This window comes from Schistocerca cancellata, chromosome 11, assembly GCF_023864275.1.
Source record: "Schistocerca cancellata isolate TAMUIC-IGC-003103 chromosome 11, iqSchCanc2.1, whole genome shotgun sequence".
NCBI lineage: Eukaryota > Metazoa > Arthropoda > Insecta > Orthoptera > Acrididae > Schistocerca > Schistocerca cancellata.
The window spans coordinates 84350008-84366380 of record NC_064636.1 but is presented as its reverse complement, the minus strand read 5'-3'; positions in this window follow the sequence as shown (position 1 = coordinate 84366380).

The following is a 16373-nucleotide window of genomic DNA, read 5'->3' as shown; positions in this document are numbered from 1 at the left end:
TTGTGTATTAATATTGAAAAATAGTTCACTTTTAATTGTAACTATATATAGGTCCCGTCTGGGAAATTTTAAATTGTTTATAAGGTATCTGGATTCCTTTCAAAGTCTTTATATGTTTGTTCTGTTGCTGCTGATTGGTGGGTAAGTATTTTTATATATCCAGTTACACTATACTATGTTATCTGTCAGACAGAAGCAAGCAGTCAATAGTCTGTGGTGACTTAAAGGGGAAAAAATGATCTGGAAACCTTATTAGGATCCTACAATTTGAGCACAGTAATTAAGATCCTACAATTTGAAATTAGTAATTAATTTGCCAACACTGGTGGATAAAGACAGTAGGACTCTAACTGATAATGTTTTCTTTGGTGAGGCTCAAAGTAAGAAAGTAACTGTTTACCCAGCAAAAATTGATCTGTCTGATCATGATGCACAGTTAGCTAGGATAAATAAACATAGTGCATCCAGTACAGATACTCCTCAGATACAATAATTAATGACTCCAGGACAAATGTGTCCAAGAATAGTTCACAGGAGATGACAAGGGATGAAATTTATAACGAACCAAATGCTAATGTAAAATTTAATCTATTCCATGATAAATTAATATCATTATTTCAAAATTGCTTTCCATATAAACTAATCAAGAAGGACATTAAACAGATCTGTAAAAATACATGTACCACTAGAGGGTTTAAAGCATTTTGTGAAAGGAAAAGGGAAATGTATCTGTTGGGAAGAACAACAAGAGACACTGCAGTACTTACACACTACAAAACTGCTCAAAATTATGAAGAGAAGTTATTTAAAAGTCAAGAAATGTGGACATAATGTCAGAAATCGGCAATTCTGACAACAACATTAAAGCTATATGGAATGTAGTGAAAAAAGAGATAGGACAATCAGGTACAGAACAGGATAACATCACTATCAAATTCAATGAAAGTACTATAAATAATGAATCACAGGTAGCAAATATATTTAATAATCATTTCTTAAATAAAGCCTAAAGCATAAGGACAAACAGCTCAAGTGAAAAATTGAAATAGTATGTTGGGAAAGTAACTCTCATAAAATTCAATCATATGGATGTATCACCAAATTCTCCTTCTGGAATTAAGACAATAATACATTTTCTCTCTCTCTCTCTCTCTAAAAAGAAGGCTCATCTGGTTTTGATGGTGTTTCCAATAGGAAACATAAGATTTATTCCCATATAATAATCCCTGACTTAATGAAATGACTTACGTAATGCATAACTAACTCAGTACAATTTTCCAGAAAGACTGAAATAAGCTGTTGTTAAAGCTCTCTTTAAAGAAGGTGATAAGAGAGATGGCAATAACTACTGACCTGTTGCACTTTGCATTTTCCAAAATTTTTGAGAAGGTGATGTATTTTAGAACAGTGTCTCACCTTAGCAACAATAATATCCTCAGCAAATCACACTTTATGTTTCAGAAGAATTGCTCTACTGAGAATCAAACATACATATTCACTCACCAAATTTTACAAGCATTAAATAATAAAATAGGGCCAGCTGGTATTTTCTGAAACCTATCTGAGGCACTTGACTGTGTGAGTGATAGTATTCTCCTATATAAATTGGAGTTTTATGGACTGTATGGTATAGCCAATCAATGGATAATGTCATATCCAACCAAAAGAGAGCAGAAAATTGTATTTAGTAATTCAGCCAATATAGTTCAGGGACATAATTCTGACTGGGGAGAAAAAAAGGGGGGGGGGGGGTGCTCAGTCTTAGGTCCGCTATTGTTCCTCATAAATGTAAATAATCTTCCACTAGTATTGTAATCAACCCATGCATACATACAAAAACAGAAGAAATGATAAATAATGTTTTTAAAAGTATTACTGATTGTTTTTCTGCAAGTGGTCTCACACTCCATTTTTTAGACAGCATATTCAGTTCTGCACATCTAGGGGCACTACCAATGATAAGTGTAACACATGGTGAGGAAGTAATAGATAAGGTGAAAACATCAAAATGCTCAGGTCTCCGTATTTACAAGAATTTAAACTCTCCATATTTATGAGAATTTGAACTGGAAAAAGCACATTTTGGAACACATAAAACAATTTAGTTTAGCCCATTTACACCTAGAATGACTGCAAATCTTGGGGAGAGACACATCAGTAAGTAGACATATTATGCATATTTTCATTCGATAATGTCATGTAGAATAATGTTCTGGGATAACTCATCTTTCAGAAAAAAGTCTCCATTGCTCGAAAATGAGCCATAAGAATAGTATGTGGTGCTCACCCACGATCATCTTGGTCCACAGCTCATGGTCTTGTTGCTAGCGTTGCAACCTCTGGATGACAGGGTCCCGGGTTCGATTCCTGGCCGGGATGGGGATTTTTCTCTGCCTGGGGACTGGGTGTTTGTGTTGTCCTCATCATTTCATCATCATCCTCATCATTCGTGACAGTGGCTAAATTGGACTGTGAAAAAAAAATGGACTGTGAAAAAATTGGGACTTTGAACAGGAGCTGATAACTGCGCAGTTGTGCGCCCTACAAACCATTGATCATGGTCATCATCACGATCATCTTGTAGACATCTGTTTAAGGAGTTGGACATTCTGACTACTGTTTCACAGAGTATTTATTAACTCATGAAGTTTATTGTAAATAATCCAGTACAGTTCGAAAGGAACAATGATTTACATAATTACAGTACCAGTGTCTTTAGCACAGAAAGATGATGCACTTTATACATACACAACATTTTAGTTTTTGGTTGTGATGGTGTCCTCTATAAAGGACAATGTCCCAGAGATAAATCAACATGGTTCTGACCAAGGTTTTCAGGATGTTTCCCTAGCTTGTAAGGTGTGTACAAGAACTGGTAATTCTCTCCAATTTACTCGTAATTGGGATCCCCAATTTGCCCCACTGTCAGACTGTCTTAATTGGGTCTTTAATGGACTGTATCTCGAACAGCCAACTCCACTCATTGGGGGAAGCTTGCAACTAAAGTCAATTAGAAACTACAGACCAATTACTCTCAAGATGTCAGACTGATACAAGAAAAACACAGAATTTACAGAGAAATTAAAAGGATAAATAACCCAGAATTCAAACATCTACGGAATAGAATGAATGCTCAAATAAAGCGCAAAATTTCGTACCATCAATGCAGGCAGTGGGTGAGACTTGTAGACAGCTAGACTTTTGTGATGGTGGCAAGTTCTGGAATAAATTTAAAACCCTTACAGGACAAGCAATCAAGCCCAGCTCCCATCTTCTCTTAGAGGCAAAACCCATTACCAATGACAGAGAGAAAGCTGAAGCCTTTAAAAACATACTGGAAGAAGTATACTCTTTCCCCCAAAGACATTAACTTTGATAACAATTTCAAACAGTCCATCTCCAGAAAGTTACAAGAACTATTAATGACACTCATGGTAATGACTGAGGAAGATGATACACTGAAATGTGATGTAACAGAGGATGAACTAATTAGTGCCACATAAGCTGGAGCTAATTCTGCCCCAGGTGGAGCTGGCATAACTGGACTATATATATGGTGTTACAAAAAGGTACGGCCAAACTTCCAGGAAACATTCCTCACACACAAATAAAGAAAAGATGTTATGTGGGCATGTGTCCGGAAATGCTTAATTTCCATGTTAGAGCTCATTTTAGTTTCTTCCACCTACGCTCAATGGAGCACGTTATCATGATTTCATACGGGATACTGTACCTGTGCTGCTAGAACATGTGCCTTTACAAGTACGACACAACATGTGGTTCATGCACGATGGGGCTCCTGCACATTTCAGTCAAAGCGTTCGTACGCTTCTCAACAACAAATTCGGTGACCAATGCATTGGTAGAGGCGGACCAATTCCATGGCCTCCACGCTCTTCTGACCTCAACCCTCTTGACTTTCATTTATGGGGGCATTTGAAAGCTCTCGTCTACGCAACCCCGGTACCAAATGTAGAGACTCTTCGTGCTTGTATTGTGGATGGCTGTGATACAATACGCTATTCTTCAGGGCTGCATCAGCGCACCAGGGATTCCATGCGACGGAGGGTGGATGCATGTATCCTCGCTAACTGAGGACATTTTGAACATTTCCTGTAACAAAGTGTTTGAAGTCACGCTGGTACATTCTGTTGCTGTGTGTTTCCATTCCACGATTAATGTGATTTGAAGAGAAGTAATAAAATGAGCTCTAACATGGAAAGTAAGCGTTTCCGGACACATGTCCACATAACATATTTTCTTTCTTTGTGTGTGAGGAATGTTTCCTGAAAGTTTGGCCACACCTTTTTGTAACACCCTGTATATGAAAGTGCCTGCTGACAATAATACTCCCTACACTAACCACACTGGTTAACTACTGCTTTATAAATGAAATTATACCACTGGTATGGAGAAGAATCAAGGTCATACTGATCTGTTGAGTGGTACTTAAGTAAATAAATTAGTGAAATCAAAGTGAAGTAGAAATTAGAATATAAATGAAAAAAAAATTGGTTTAGTTTAGAGAGTTACATACTGGCAAACAGCGGGCAGAACAGCAGAGCAGAAGAGACAATGACTGTGAAGTCAGCAAGTTCCACATAAGCGGGCGCTGTCGATTCAGCCGTCAGGGCATCGCCCGACCGGCTCACGTGTTTCTCAGTTGTCTCATGTGAGCAAAGGCCCTCACCTACATTCCAAGAGTCAATGACCGATGTCAAGAAGATTCTTCGAGAAGCTTCTCAACGTGACAGAAGAGGCAATGACCGTGAAGTCGTTCACCTCCAGTAAACTGAAGTGAATAAATACGCGAGACGCAGTGGGCCCAACAGATGAAGACGGAGACGAGCGATGAAGAAGACGAAGAAGTGAAGAAGCGTAGCAGTTGTTTTAAGTCAGTTTCGGTGCTGAAGACCGTCATGCAAGAAGAGACTACATCATGCACAGACGCACCAAGTCCGCCGCTGTAATGGAATAGCAAGTAGCAGCCTTGGCGCCAGAAGACAGAAGTTAAAAGATATTTGAAGTCTGATTTTTACGTACCCGGGTGACTCGTGAGGACGGGAAGGAGACAGCCTCACATCAGCAGTCACCTGTGAGCTGGGATGAAGATCTGACAGCCAAAGACTGGCAAGCGGGAGTCCATTGTTCGAGTCCGGGACGCTGGCCTTCCCCCGCCGCGCCGCTTCGCTGGCCGACGCACAACACACGCGGCCACTTAGAGAAGAGAAACACTGGGACGCCACATCCGAGGTGCCACCATCCGATGCACGACTTCGCTTGCAATAATTAAATGGGCCACCTCGCGCTGCGTGTCTCCAGTCAACTGGGCAAGACGGCGACACTGGATACACACCGCTACGTGTAATCAGATGCCGCCACTGCCGCAGCTGAAGGCTTTGCAAACGACACAGCTGCCGCTCTCCGAGCCAGAACATCCAGTAAGAAACAGTTGTACAAAACTTTCAATAAAAGTTATCTGATGTAAAAATGCTGTTTCATTCTACCTCATACCTGAGCCAAGGAAGAACCCACCCTGCCCACATGTTGTTAAAAGAGAAAAATTAATTTATTTAGTATTTTCACCCTGACATAATTCTTTAGAATCAAATGCCCTCTTCAGTAATGCTCATCCTGACAATTGACTAGCATCAAAAGAGAAAACCCAGTTACATTTAGTGTCAGAACTGTTACAGATCACAATAGCAGACAAGCCACTGACAGACCCAACATCTTACAGACCTATCTCATTTCTAACATGTGAAAAATACGTACTCGCCAACTGGCAAAGTTCGATGGTGAAAACCACATGTTTCCAGACACACAAGCTGGCTTCAGGAAACAAATATCAATGAATGACCCTCTACTAAGACTTACAACTGAACAGATGCGACAAAATCTAGCAGCGCCGGACACGGCACGCTGGTTATCTTCCACACTGACTGTGCTTTCGACATGACAATAGGAACACCGACCAAAACAGTAAGACTCACACGAATGCTACTCTGAGACAAACTATGCAGAGAACATGTCAATGATTCCACCTCAGATGACTACACACCACAAGCAGGTGTAGCACCAGGGGGCATCCTGTCTCCTCTTTTCCACACTTCGTACACTACTGACATTCCAAAAACCACTAGGGATAATGAGAAACTAGCCTTGCATCCAGATGACACTGCTCCACCCATATACAACAGAGGCAGACACACCAGTACATAGACACTCTAGACACAGATGAGAAAGTGGCAAATAAAGCCAAACGCCAATATATATTGGCCACGACATCTTGGTAGATGATTGTTGCAGTGTCTGTGTGTTTATGGGTTGCATTTTTTCATATGACTTGTCAAGTCAATGGCAGCACGGCAACTCTTGCCGCAATTGTCGCAAGTGTATCTGGCTGCTGAGGCGGGAGCAGTGGTAGCATTGCGAAGCTTTTTCTGCCTTAATCTGTCTAACAAGCCTTCGTCATGTTTTGACCTTCCAGATGATATATCATCATGCCACTCTGGTCTCGTGCTAGCCCATGCCTCTCATCTGTTTGTGTTGATTCCAAAGCTCTCCATATTTCGTTTACAGGAGTGCTTGAAACTCAATACAGGACGTCCTACAGGTCTTTTGGCTATAGAAATCTCTCCAAGCATCACCTCACGTGGTAATCTGATGGATCCATACGGTGGACGTGTCCCAGCCAGCGGAGTGGTCTCTGCTTCAAGATAGCTGAAATACTGTTGCAGTTAGCTTTAGATAGCACTGCTTCGTTGGTCACTCGGTCCTTCCCCATTACTCCGAGGATGGATCTCAGGCAACGCATGTGGAAAGCATTAAGGCAACGTTCTTGTTTGGCATAGGTAGTCCATGTTTCCGATGCATACAAAAGGATGCTCAGGACACAAGTTTGATATACAAGAATTTTGGTGGTCAAAGAGAGTTTGTTGTTTTTCCAAACACATATAGAGAGTTTGCCAGAAGTTGTTGCAGCTCTTCCAATGCGAGCATAAATTTCCTTGTCAACAGACACGTTTGATTCTACAGTAGATCCAAGATAGTGTTTCGACATTGTGCCCTGTCTCAGAAAAAATGTGAGGCACCTACAACTCCACCTATGGAATATCCCACTGATACTATCAACAATACAAATTACCCAGGCAAACATCTACATAAATATTTAAATTGAAGGACGCACCAAAAAAAGACCATTGGCAGAGTATGCAAAAGACAAAAACTAATATGACTTGTACAAAGACAATTCCACGGATGAAGTCCCACCAGCACTTATAAATCATATGTAAGAACAAAATGGCTCTGAGCACTATGTGACTTAACTTCTGAGGTCAAGTCGCCTAGAACATCGAACTAATTAAACCTAACTAACCTAAGGACATCACACACATCCATGCCAGAGGCAGGATTCGAACCTGCAACCGTAGCGGCCGCTCGGCTCCAGACTGTAACGCCTAGAACCGCACGGCCACTCCAGCCGGCTATGTAAGAACAGTGTTGAATTATACACGTTGACCGGGCCAAATACCTCACGAAATAAGCATCAAACAAAAAAACTACAAATAACGAATCTCATCTAGCTTGAAGGGGGAAACCAGATGGCGCTACGGTTGGCAATGGTTGGCCCGCTAGATGGTGCTGCCGTAGGTCAAACGGATACCAACTGCGTTTTTTAAAATAGGAACCCCCATTTTTTACTACATATTCGTGTAGTACGTAAATAAATATGAATGTTTTAGTTGGTCCGCTTTTTTCGCTTTGTGATAGATGGCGCTGTAATAGTCACAAATGTATAAGTATGTAGTATCACATAACATTCCGCCAGTGCACACGGTATTTGCTTTGTGATACATTACCCGTGTTAAAATGGACCATTTACCAATTGCGGATAAGGTCGATATCGTGTTGATGTATGGCTATTGTGATCAAAATGCCCAACGGGCGTGTGCTATGTATGCTGCTCGGTATCCTGGATGACATCATCCAAGTGTCCGGACCGTTCGTCGGATAGTGACGTTATTTAAGGAAACAGGAAGTGTTCAGCCACATGTGAAACGTCAACCACGACCTGCAACAAATGATGATGCCCAAGTAGGTGTTTTAGCTGCTGTCGCGGCTAGTCTGCACATCAGTAGCAGACAAAATGCACGAGAATCGGGAATCTCAAAAACGTCGGTGCTGAGAATGCTACATCAACACCGATTGCACCCGTACCATATTTCTATGCACCAGGAATTGCATGGTGATGACTTTGAATGTCGCATACAGTTCTGCCACTGGACACAAGAGAAATTACAGGACGATGTCAGATTCTTTTGCACGTGTTCTATGTAGCGACGAAGCGTCATTCACCAACAGAAGTAACGTAAAGTGGCATAATATGCACTATTTGGCAACGGAAAATCCACGATGGCTGCAACAAGTGGAACATCAGTGACCTTGGTGGGTTAATGTATGGTGCGGCATTATGGGAGGAAGGATAATTGGCCCCCATTATATCTTTTATTTATTTATTTATTTATTCTTTGCCCATGGACTCCAGCTGAAAATCCAGCTGAGAGTATTGGGTGTGTCATACAATAGGCTATTAACATCAAACTTGATTTCATTATATATAAATGAAACAAATGATTAAACAGAAATAGTCCATAATCATACAAAGGTTTTACATGTTTCACATTATATGTACACACAAATCCAAACAACATACATGATAATTTTAAAAGATACATTTCAGTAATGATATAACATATTAAACACCATCTTAGTATTCACTCAAACTGTATATACATTTCTCTGTGAGATATAGTTTCAAATGATTTTTAAAACATTTTAGGTCTGTTTCTTTTTTAATGATTTTGGGGAGTTTATTAAAAAACCTTTTGCCTGCTTCTTCTGGGGCAGTCATAGACAGTTTTAGATTTCTGTTTATCATGTAATAATTTTCATTTCCTCTTGTACCGTGTTTGTGTACATCTTTATTTAGGAGGTGTTTATTAATTGACCTTACCGCCATTATGCTTTGGTATATGTACAGTGAATATACTGTCATAATATTATAGTATACAAAAGCTTGCCTACAGGTCTGCCTTGGTGGTATTTTTGCAATGCATCTCACTGCCCTTTTCTGAATTGTGAATATTCTTTTTAGGTAGCCAGCTTGTGCACTTCCCCATATATGAACTGAATAAGACAAATGTGGGAAGACAAGTCCATAATACATTGATCTGAGGACTTTATCATCCACAGTCTTAGCTGTTTTATGCATGATGAAGATCTGTTTGTTTATCTTTTTACACAGTGCATCGATGTGCTCCCCCCATGCCAAATGTTTGTCTATTATAGTTCCTAGAAAATTTGTGCTGGTTACTTCTTTAATAGTCTTTCCATTTATATTAACATTTATATTATAATTTTCACTATGCTTGGTCTGAAATACTACATTCATTGTTTTAGACTGATTCATAAACAGGTTGTTTTGTGTTAAATATTTATTTGCATTTTCGATAGTCATGAGTGCTTCCTTCTCAAGCTCCTCCTTTGTGTCAGCTGTGCAAATGATTGTTGTGTCATCAGCATACATTATAAGTTTCTGATTTATATAGCTAGGGAAGTCATTTACATAGAGTATAAATAGTATTGGCCCAAGAACAGACCCTTGCGGCACACCATGTTTAACTGTTTGTAATTCTGATCTGTAGTTTGTTATATTTCCCCCACTAGTATGTCTGATTTCTGTACATTGTTTCCTATTTGTAATGTATGATTTAAGTATGTCATAGCATTTTCCTCTAATTCCATACTGATATAACTTCATCATTAATTTTGAGTGGTTCACACAATCAAATGCCTTAGATAGGTCCATAAAAATCCCACAAGTCTTTTGTTGCCTGTCAAGTAAATTAAGAATGTGCTCTATTATATCTGTTGATGCTGTTTTTGTTGACTTCCCTTCTCTGAAACCATGTTGTGATGAATGCAGTATACTGTACTTTGTTATAAAACTTACAATTCTATTCTTTATTATCATTTCATAGATTTTAGCAAATGTTGAGATCAATGATATTGGCCTGTAATTTCCTAATTCATCCCTGTTCCCTTTCTTAAATATTGGCTTCACTTTACTTACTTTCAGTGAATCTGGAAATACACCTTCTTCTATCGCAGCATTCAGCATGTGTGTCAATGGTTTTAATATACATTCTCTGCATTCCTTTATGAGATGTGATGTGACACCATCCAAGCCAGATGAATGTTTAATTTTAAGTTGTTTTATTAGGTTTGACACTTCTGCATCCGTTGTAGGTATGAAAACCATAGTATGATTTGTATGTGGGGGGTTTAACAATTTACTTGCTGCATTTGTTTTATTTTGACTTATTAATTCGTCTGCTACAGTAATATAGTATCTGTTAAAAGTATTGGCTACTTCTAGAGGGTTTGTGTTGCTTTTCCCACTCATCAGTGGGCAGATGTCCTCCGCCCGATTTGTTACTTTTCCTCTCTCTTCATTAATGAACGACCATAAACCTATTGAGTGGTTCTTTCCCTTATCTATAGACATCCTGATGAATGATGCTTTAGTTTTTCTGATAAAACTACAGTACTCTTTCGATGTCAATCTAAATGGTGCAATGTATGTTGATTTCCTACGTAATGTTCTACAGATGTTACTACAAGATGTTTCACTGCGTGACAGAATGGCGATGTACAGAATGATGGATGTCCGGCACATAGCTCGCGTGCGGTTGAAGCGGTATTCAATAGCATATTTCATGACAGGTGGATTGGTCGTCGAAGCACCATACCGTGGCCCGCACGTTCACCGAATCTGACGTCGCCTGTATTTCTTTCTATGGGGAAAGTTGAAGGATATTTGCTATTGTGATTCACCGACAACATCTGACAACATGCGTCAGCGCATTGTCAATGCATGTGCGAACATTACGGAAGGCGAACTACTTGCTGTTGAGAGGAATGTCGTTACACGTATTGCCAAATGCATTGAGGTTGACGGACATCATTTTGAGCATTTATTGCATTAATGTGGTATTTACAAGTAATCACACTGTAACAGCATGCATTCTCTGAAATGATAAGTTCACAAAGGTACATGTATCACATTGGATCAACTGAAATAAAATGTTCAAACGTACCTACGTTCTGTATTTTAATTTAAAAAACCAACCTGTTACCAACTGTTCATCTAAAGTTGTGAGCCACACGTTTGTGACTATTACAGTGCCATCTACCACAAAGCGAAAAAAGTGGTCCACTGGAGTGGAAAAGGAAGTGATGGTATTCACAATGGAGCAGGGGGTGTTTGTTGTGGAAAGGTATATGACCACAAAGTCATTGAAACGGTGTGGCCAGTTGTTTGCTGAGAAGTTTAATGGTGTCAAAGTGCCAACAAAGCGTGCCAGGCAATACTTAGTCCAAAAATGGCGTCAGACAGGATCTGTTTTTAACAAGTCAAAAAACATTCCAAAACATGCTCATACTCCAGAACATGTGGCTACAATTCACCAGAAAATGCTTCAGAATCCTACCAAAACAACTCGACACCTGTCGCAAGAGATCGGCATATCACTTCGTGTGAACGAATAGTCCATCTGGATTTGCACATGCATCTCTACCAAGTGTCTGTTGCTCATGCATTAAAATCAGCAGATGCTCGTCAGTACCTCCAGTTGTGTGAGTGGCTGTTCACAGAGACAACAATGAATGCCTCGGACGTGAATCTGTTCTTTATGTATGATGAAGCCTAGATTCACCTGAGTGGTTATGTCAACTCACAGAATCACAGGTTCGGGGCAACGGAGAATCTGTGTAATTTCCATGAGACACCATTGCACAATCAGAAGGTTGGTGCGCAGTGTCTGCACATAGCATTATTAGTCCCACCTCTGACTTCGGCACATTACATTGCCAACATTCTGAAACCACTTGTGGCAACATTAACAAAGGAGGAAAAGATGCACAGTTACTCCCAACAGGATGGAGCAACTGCCCATACAACCAGCCAAATCTCGGAGCACATTTACACAGTGTTCAAGCCTGGCAGAGTTACTAGCACAGGTTAGTCCGTTCTAAGGTGTATCGCAACAATCCTCGTAGTCTTCAAGAACTGCGGCAGAACATTTCGGATGAGACGGCAGTGATTCCAGCAGTCCAGCTTTAATCTGCCTTCAACATCTTGCTGAAGAGAGCCCTAAAGTGCCAAGAGATGAATGGTAGTCACTTTCAACACCTGCTTTCAGGTTATTACTGTATTTCCTTTCCTCTGTTGTGTTTCTTTGTACCCTGGAACACTGGTCTCCAGGCCACTGTTATTTGCCTCACCCTGTACATTATTTTCATCCTGTAATTGAGTTTCAGTCCTGTTTCTAAACTTACCGTTTTAGGTCCTCACCTCGACTATCATACTTGGGAGGTTGAGTTGGTCAGTCCGGCCATCCTGATTTGCGTTTTCTGTGGTTTTCCTGGATTGCTAACACAAATGTTGGGATAGTTCCTTAATAGAGGCCTCAACCGAGCAGCTTTGCTATCCCCGTAGGTTACCTGTCCTATCCTCATAAACTGTGTTGCGTATGCTGTGCACTGTATATTTCTGTCTACTGATTTGCATTGTATTATCTTGACAAGTATATATCATTGTGAGGTCATCCTTGGATATATAAAGTTGAATAAATACTTATACCTAAAAACAAAGATGATGTGACTTACCAAATGAAAGTGCTGGCAGGTCGACAGACACACAAACGAACACAAACATACACACAAAATTCAAGCTTTCACAACAAACTGTTGCCTCATCAGGAAAGAGGGAAGGAGAGGGAAAGACGAAAGGATGTGGGTTTTAAGGGAGAGGGTAAGGAGTCATTCCAGTCCCGGGAGCGGAAAGACTTATCTTAGGGGGAAAAAAGGACGGGTATACACTCGCACACACACACATATCCATCCACACATATACAGACACAAGCAGACATATTTAAAGACAAAGAGTTTGGGCAGAGATGTCAGTCGAGGCAGAAGTGCAGAGGCAAAGATGTTGTTGAATGACAGGTGAGGTCAATCTCCCACTTCCAGCTCCACTCCCTCCAAAACCTCAAAATTCCGATCAACACAATCTGGTACCACAACACCCTAATTCAGTAGTTAACCTTTCCTCCAAACCTCTCTCCCAATCCGAAACCTCTGTCCTATCCAAAGGCCTCACCTTCAGCCCCACTCCCAGATTCAACCAAACAGCCCTCGTCAAAGATTTACTGTCCTACACTCGTACTCTCTGCTGGAAGTATCACTTTGCCACGAAGAAAAATTATCCTAATCCTACCCCTAATGATCCCACTCCCCAAGACACTATCCAAATTGAACCCTGCCTGGAACAGTTCCGTCCTCCGTCACAGCGGGACCCACCTCCTCTTCCTCAAAATCACCCTCTCCAAACCTTCCAGGAATTTCTGACTTCCAGCCTTGCCTCTCAATCCTTCTTAAAAAACCTTAATCCTACTCCCAACATCACCACTGCTGAAGCCCAGGCTATCCGTGATCTGAAGGCTGACCGGTCCATCGTCATTCTTCCGGCGGACAAGGGTTCCACGACCGTGGTACTTGATCGTCGGGAGTATGTGGCTGAGGGAATGCGTCAGCTTTCAGACAACACCACATACAAAGTTTGCCAAGGTAATCCCATTCCTGATGTCCAGGCAGAGCTTCAAGGAATCCTCAGAACCTTAGGCCCCCTACAAAACCTTTCACCTGACTCCATCAACCTCCTGACCCCACCGACACCCCGCACCCCTACCTTCTACCTTCTTCCTAAAATTCACAAACCCAATCATCCCAGCCGCCCCATTGTAGCTGGTTACCAAGCCCCCACAGAACGTATCTCTGCCTACGTAGATCAACACCTTCAACCCATTACATGCAGTCTCCCATCCTTCATCAAAGACACCAACCACTTTCTCGAATGCCTGGAATCCTTACCCAATCTGTTACCCCCAGAAAACATCCTTGTAACCATTGATGCCACTTCCTTATACACAAATATCCCGCACGTCCAGGGCCTCGCTGCGATGGAGCACTTCCTTTCACGCCGATCACCTGCCACCCTACCTAAAACCTCTTTCCTCATTACCTTAGCCAGCTTCATCCTGACCCACAACTTCTTCACTTTTGAAAACCAGACATATCAACAATTAAAGGGAACAGCCATGGGTACCAGGATGGCCCCCTCGTACGCCAACCTATTCATGGGTCGCTTAGAGGAAGCCTTCTTGGTTACCCAGGCCTGCCAACCCAAAGTTTGGTACAGATTTATTGATGACATCTTCATGATCTGGACTCACAGTGAAGAAGAACTCCAGAATTTCCTCTCCAACCTCAACTCCTTTGGTTCCATCAAATTCGCCTGGTCCTACTCCAAATCCCATGCCACTTTCCTTGATGTTGACCTTCACCTGTCCAATGGCCAGCTTCACACGTCCGTCCACATCAAACCCACCAACAAGCAACAGTACCTCCATTATGACAGCTGCCACCCATTCCACATCAAACGGTCCCTTCCCTACAGCCTAGGTCTTCGTGGCAAACGAATCTGCTCCAGTCCGGAATCCCTGAAGCATTACACCAACAACCTGACAACAGCTTTCGCATCCCGCAACTACCCTCCCGACCTGGTACAGAAGCAAATAACCAGAGCCACTTCCTCATCCTCTCAAACCCAGAACCTCCCACAGAAGAACCACAAAAGTGCGCCACTTGTGACAGGATACTTTCCGTGACTGGATCAGATTCTAAATGTGGCTCTCCAGCAGGGATACGACTTCCTCAAATCCTGCCCTGAAATGAGATCCATCCTTCATGAAATCCTCCCCACTCCACCAAGAGTGTCTTTCCGCCGTCCACCTAACCTTCGTAACCTCTTAGTTCATCCCTATGAAATCCCCAAACCACCTTCCCTACCCTCTGGCTCCTACTCTTGTAACCGCCCCCGGTGTAAAACCTGTCCCATGCACCCTCCCACCACCACCTACTCCAGTCCTGTAACCCGGAAGGTGTACACAATCAAAGGCAGAGCCACGTGTGAAAGCACCCATGTGATCTACCAACTGACCTGCCTACACTGTGATGCATTCTATGTGGGAATGACCAGCAACAAACTGTCCATTCGCATGAATGGACACAGGCAGACAGTGTTTGTTGGTAATGAGGATTACCCTGTGGCTAAACATGCCTTGGTGCACGACCAGCACATCTTGGCGCAGTGTTACACCGTCCGGTTTATCTGGATACTTCCTACTAACACCAACCTATCCGAACTCCGGAGATGGGAACTTGCTCTTCAATATATCCTCTCTTCCCGTTATACACCAGGCCTCAATCTCCACTAATTTCAAGTTGCCGCCACTCATACCTCACCTGTCATTCAACAACATCTTTGCCTCTGCACTTCTGCCTCGACTGACATCTCTGCCCAAACTCTTTGTCTTTAAATATGTCTTCTTGTGTCTGTATATGTGTGGATGGATATGTGTGTGTGTGCGAGTGTATACCCGTCCTTTTTTCCCCCTAAGATAAGTCTTTCCGCTCCCGGGACTGGAATGACTCCTTACCCTCTCCCTTAAAACCCACATCCTTTCGTCTTTCCCTCTCCTTCCCTCTTTCCTGATGAGGCAACAGTTTGTTGTGAAAGCTTGAATTTTGTGTGTATGTTTGTGTTCGTTTGTGTGTCTGTCGACCTGCCAGCACTTTCATTTGGTAAGTCACATCATCTTTGTTTTTAGGTATATTTTTCCTACGTGGAATGTTTCCTTCTATTATAACCATATGAATAAATACTTAAATAGAGTTGCTGTAGAAGTGCCAAAGTAGTTTTGCTGGTACAGAATTCCTTTGACTGGCACTTCTTTCATTTCTGAATCTGTCACTCACTGTTCTGATGAAGTCTGATGGAAACTGTTGTGATGACTTTCTTTGATGTTGGGTTCACAACTGCTATGATTTTATGAATAAGCATGTGGTGCATGCAACTATTAATCTGCCTTTTTCCCATGCTACTATACAGATTTGGGATTGCTGTTAGACCATTTTCAAGTACTTGATTAAAAGATTATTTTATTAAACAGTATTAGATCTTTAGTACATAATATACACACAGAAGATTCAGTATCTTTTTTAAAGGCTTGGCCTAATAAGGATGACATGAATTAATTTATGTCTTATATCTTTTCTCCTTTCTTTGCAGTAGGTTTTCATTCTTTCCATATGTTTTCCTTTTCTTTCTTCTGTCTATGCTGCACCTGTATTTTCAATTCTTTTCTCCTGGAAACTTTTTAGTTTTGCTCTCAACTTTCCTCTTTCGC